The sequence below is a fragment of the Brassica oleracea genome, chromosome C6, assembly GCF_000695525.1.
Source record: "Brassica oleracea var. oleracea cultivar TO1000 chromosome C6, BOL, whole genome shotgun sequence".
Taxonomy (NCBI): domain Eukaryota; kingdom Viridiplantae; phylum Streptophyta; class Magnoliopsida; order Brassicales; family Brassicaceae; genus Brassica; species Brassica oleracea.
In genome coordinates, this window is record NC_027753.1 from 27,488,464 (window position 1) to 27,493,970 (window position 5,507).

Here is a 5,507-nt window from a genome sequence, read left to right on the forward strand (position 1 = left end):
TTAGCAAATGAGCATTTATCTAGACATAGAGCTTGCTTAGAATTGTGTCTAGGCTTAAGGTCGATAGTTTGATTGATCATTTGTCATCCTTAGTTCGAAACTTGATCACCCAAGGTCTAATCCCTATGCCCATGAGTTCTCTTTTCCCTTAGTCAAGAAAGTATCATTCTGTTATTGTTTTTTAGTTTTAGTCATAGCTTAAAACTCATCTAAATCATTGGTTGCACTTAGATTAAGTGAGTACTTGCATTCTCATTGCTTTGATATCCCTCAGAACTGGTTCGACAATCACTATACTACAACATTTGTCTTAGGAGCTTGAAAACTCTTAACATCAGGATGCACCTGAGTTTTATCGCTAACAACATGTTCAAGAAGATAGTAACATGTTACAGACCTTTAATTTCAGGGAGAGTTTTTTGACCAAATCTGTGGGCATGTAATTGTTATTTACTTGAACAACTGTCTCCTTCCAAGGTCCAATCCTGACAACATATTGCTTAATGTAATTGCGATACACATCTGATGTGATCTCTGTGTAGGTCTAGATAATATTTGCATGAAAGTTGATCAATCACTTTAGCAAAATTAGTTATCGCTGACTGTAGTGCACTGTTGAGGATGAGGAAGTTTTCTTGCATAATGCATATAATTAAAGATTCGTTGAAGTTGATAATGCTAAGCACGCCACAAATCGTCATCTGATATGAGTATTTTTATCCACAAATTGACTTTGTAAATATATATTCTTTTGCAACTTGGGTTTTCCAATTCCTCTGTCAAACAGCAGGTTTAATGCTTCTAACCATGGATATATTTCGGGAACAGTCCCCACTTTTTAAGTTTTTGATTATATGTTTTTTTGGCTCAAACCAATGGAAAGGAAGGTGCTCTTGAGTCAAACCCTGATTTGTGTGATATTACTGTTGGGACAGCTACATGGATACAAAAGCTGTATTCAGAAAGAAAGGAAAGCTTTGTTTGAGCTCAAGCAATACCTGATCTCAATTAGTGTTGAATGGGCCCTCGACTCTGTTCTCCCTACTTGGACCAATGACTCAAAGAGCGATTGCTGCCGGTGGGATGGCATTAAGTGCAATCATACAGGCGGACGGGTTATCGGAATTTTCATTTCAAAGACAAGCTTCAAAGAGAGGTCTCCTTTAAATCTTTATTTGCTGCATCCTTTTGAAGATGTTCGAATTCTGAACTTTTCGGGGAGATCCAACCAATTCAGTGGTTTGTTTGGGGCTTTTCACCTGTTTTTTTCCAGTGTGTTAGTTTATCCTTGTGTTCTCTGTTTGGAAACATTTTTCCCTGCATTGGAAATTAAAATTCTGGAAGGGCTATATCTTATTTATTTGTTCTAGTTCTTAGAAGTTAACGCCGTTTAAAACTAAGTAAATTAGATTTTCCCCATGCATCAGAAGGACATAGTACCTTTTCTGTATTAACCAATCTGTTGATGTGCAGTATCTTCCAAAAGTAGAAATATTTTTACACTCTTAATTCCACTTGTATATACTGAGTAAACTAAAAAGTAGAGTACTTCTGTACATGTTGTTAACAAGACTCTTGTTTGCAGGTTATAACAGCCTTAGAAGATTAAGAAAGTTAGAGATTCTGGATCTATCCTCAAATAGTTTCAACAGTAGCATATTTCCCTTTCTCAACGCTGCTACATCTCTTACAACCCTTGTTATTCAGAATAACTTCCATGAATGGCTCTTTGCCTTTTAAAGGTGTGTTTTTCTGTTTGTAACTAGCTGCCTATCTAGCACAGCCTACTTATTCATTATGTATCTTTGGTTAGTTCGTTTGATTTTTGTATTGCAGTGTCTGTCATTTTCTGTGTATTAATTGCTGTTCATCTCATTGTTATATTCTCTTGGACTCCCTTTCAGAACTGAAAGACTTGACAAACTTGGAACTGCTTGATCTGAGTGAAAATATGTTTACTGGTCCCATGCAAGGTAGCAGCTATATCAATTTTCTTCAAAGTAGAAGTTTAACAGATTTAACTCCGTTCAAAATTGTGAATTGGTTCAAGCCAACTCAAAAATCATCTTATCCATATTAATATAAAAGGTGTCTTGGTTTGCGTCTCTTTTTCTACTGGTAGAGTGTGCTCACATGAAAAAACTGAAAGCTCTGGATCTAAGTTTCAATGATTTTTCTAGCTCAATGGAATTGCAAGGCAAGCATGTTCCCTTCTAACCTTTTTTTTTATTAGGGATGGAGATGAATATCTTATTTACTTTCATATTGTAAGGTAAAAACTTGTGGCCTTTACTTTTTTTAGAACTAAAGAATCTGACTAACTTGGAAGTCCTTGGTCTTGCATGGAATTATTTAGGCGAACCAATACCAATAGAAGGTGATATGTGTTTGATTTACCTATGTGAGCAACATAGAAACTACTCTGGTTACTCATCATATATATTGTTGTTTTCTGAACCTTTTTTGCAGTTTTTTGTGAAATGAAGAATCTGCGAGAACTTGATCTTAGTGGGAACAATTTTGTAGGTCAGCTTCCTCCATGTTTAGGTAGCTTGAACAAGCTACGGTTTCTTGACCTCTCATCAAACCTATTAAGTGGAAATCTACCATCTAGTTTCAGTAGCCTCCAGTCTCTCGAATATCTATCGTTAGCAGATAATAACTGCACAGGCTTATTTTCGTTCAGTCCACTTGCTAATCTAACAAAGCTCAAGGTGTTCAAACTTTCTCGTACTTCTGTTCTTCGATTGTTTTTGTCGTCGAGCATGGATCCATCATGTCGATGCTTTCATCGCCTCAGCAAAAAGTCTTTTTTCTTAAAATCACGACAACTCAGTGCTTTTCTTATTCAAGTTTGTTGCTTGAATACATTGTGTTCCTGTAAGTGTATGTTGGGATTTTGATTAATATGTATGGAAGTCTTTTTTTCTTAAAATTAATCATCTGACTAGTTAAAACTAGCGCTAAGTAAACGATTCGTGGCTAACGCTGGAAGTTTTCAGCAGATCAAGAAATAGTATTTTCTCCATCTTATTTTCCTTAGCTTAATTCTTTCAAATATAAGTTATTGTCTATCTATTTATAGAGAGTTTACCTTTCGTCTTTGTTATCTGTGCACAAATCTTCGTTGAAGTCGATGTATAATTATGTTTTTCAAACAAAAAAAGCTGATGAATAATGATGCGCACGTCACCACTTTGTCATATAATATGAGTATTTTTCCTCCAGGGAAAATTAACTTATAAGTAAATGTTATAAAATCATGCAACTTGATTTATCCAGTCCCTCTTTGTCAAACAAAACATTGGAGACATTTGGATATTTACCTTACATACAATCTCTTAATCTGTTTTTCGTTTTTTGCTTAAACCAATGAAAGGGAATGTGTTCGTGGGACAATACTTAATATGTGTGATGTTACTGTTGGGGCTACTACATGGATGCAAAAGCTGTATTGAGAAAGAAAGAAAGGCACTCTTGGAGCTCAAGAAATACATACTTTTGAGGGCTGAAGAAGGATCCGACTTTATTCTGAATACTTGGACTAATGACACAAAGAGCAATTGCTGCCTGTGGGAGGGCATTGAGTGTAATCAAATAAGTCTGCGGATTATAAAGATATCCACCGGTAAATCTTCCGTGGTAGAGGATTCTGTCCTAGATCTTTCTTTGCTGAATCCCTTTGAAGAAGTTCGTAGTCTGGACTTATCCGGGGATGGAGCTATCGGATTCAGTGGCTTGTTCGATGATCTGGAAGGTATACCATGTTTCTCCAATGTTAGATTTATTTTATGGTCGCCATTAGGAGTTAGTTCTCCTGTTTTTTTTTTAAGAATCTAGATAGCAGATGGGCTACTTCTAGTTCTTGAAAGTTAGTAGGGTTCAAAGCTATTGCGGTTAGATTTTTTTGTTTGGAACTCTTTGTGCATTGACCTGCTTTGTTAACAAGATTATTGTTCTGCAGGTTATAAAAGCCGAAGCAGATTACAAAATCTAGAATTTCTGGATTTCTCTGCAAATACATTCAACAACAGCATCTTTCCCTTTCTTAATGCCGCTACGTCAGTTAAAACTTTGATTCTTCAGTTCAACGTAATGTATGGTCCACTTCCTCTTAAAGGTGCCATTTCAGTTCTTTATCAAGTTCTATAATTGGTGTAACCCACCTTGAATTTCAGTTTGATCCATATGATCAACTGAAATTTTATTTTGTGACCTTTTTATGTCTTACATTCTCTTCTAATTTTTTTTAAAAAAAAATATTCTCTTCTAAATCTTTTCAGAACTTATAAACTTGACGAGCTTGGAAACGCTAAATCTAAGTGAAAACAATTTTAACAGCTGCTTCATACCAGTAGAAGGTAGCATCTACACTAATAACGACTGTCCATTGATCATGGATGCTTGTGTTTCTTTTCTAGACTAGACCTTTAACATATTTAGTTCATACAACGTAGTTTACCTGGTTTATGCAATTCTGTGAGATCATCATGTCCATGTTTCGTGGTGTCATGGTTTGTTGTCTTGTGGCAGAGTCTCATCACTTGAAAGAGCTGAAAGCACTGGATATAAGTGATAACGGATTCTCTGACCCTGTGGAAGTTCAAGGCAAGTTTGCTTAGTTTTTATTCAGATTTTAAATTAAGAACCTAGGTGAATTGAAGTCTATTTTTTTCTTCTATTTTTTAATTGGCAATCACAGGACTCTGTAACTTGAAAAATCTACAAGAGCTAGATATCAGCCATAATGAACTTGCGGGCCAGTTTCCTTTATGTATAGCTAGCTTAACTGGACTTAGAGTTCTTGATCTCTCATCAAATCAACTCTCTGGTGAGGTACCACCTGCTCTTAGTAACCTTGAATCTCTCGAGTATTTATCCCTGGTTGATAACAACTTCGAAGGCTTCTTCTCACTTGCTTCGCTCGCTAACAATACAAAGCTTAAAGTGGTTACACTTAGCTCAAAATCCAATTCACTGCAAGTAGACATGGTAACTTCTTGGAAACCAAAATTCCAGCTGAGTGTTATCTCACTACGGTCGTGCAACTTGAAGGAGGTTCCTGGATTTCTACTGTACCAGAAAGAATTGCGCCAAGTTGATCTTTCCAACAATATAATTTCCGGAATGTTTCCTTCTTGGCTGTTGGAGAACAATACCAAACTTGAGGTTTTGCTTCTGAAAAATAATTCATTTAGCAGCTTTGGGCTACCGAAAGCTGCTCACAAAATGTTGTTCTTGGATGTGTCAGTTAATGAGTTCAACCAACTCTTTCCTGAGAACATTGGATGGATTCTTCCTAACCTACGACATATGAATCTATCAGAGAACAATTTTCAAGGAAATCTTCCATCTTCTCTGGGTAACATGGAAAGTATGCATTTTCTTGATGTATCTCACAACAGTTTCAACGGGAAGCTATGATATTCCGTGTTTTTAACGGTTTTAAACTTGTTTTGAGGCAATTAAATGGTCGGTTTTAATTAATGTTTTGGTCTATTTGATGC

At 36.0% G+C, this 5,507-nt stretch overlaps 1 pseudogene; it reads left to right on the forward strand.

The window, feature by feature from the left end:
- The first annotated feature begins 875 nt into the window (after positions 1-875).
- LOC106301126 overlaps positions 876-5,507 on the forward strand; it is an 11,280-nt pseudogene continuing 6,648 nt past the window's right edge.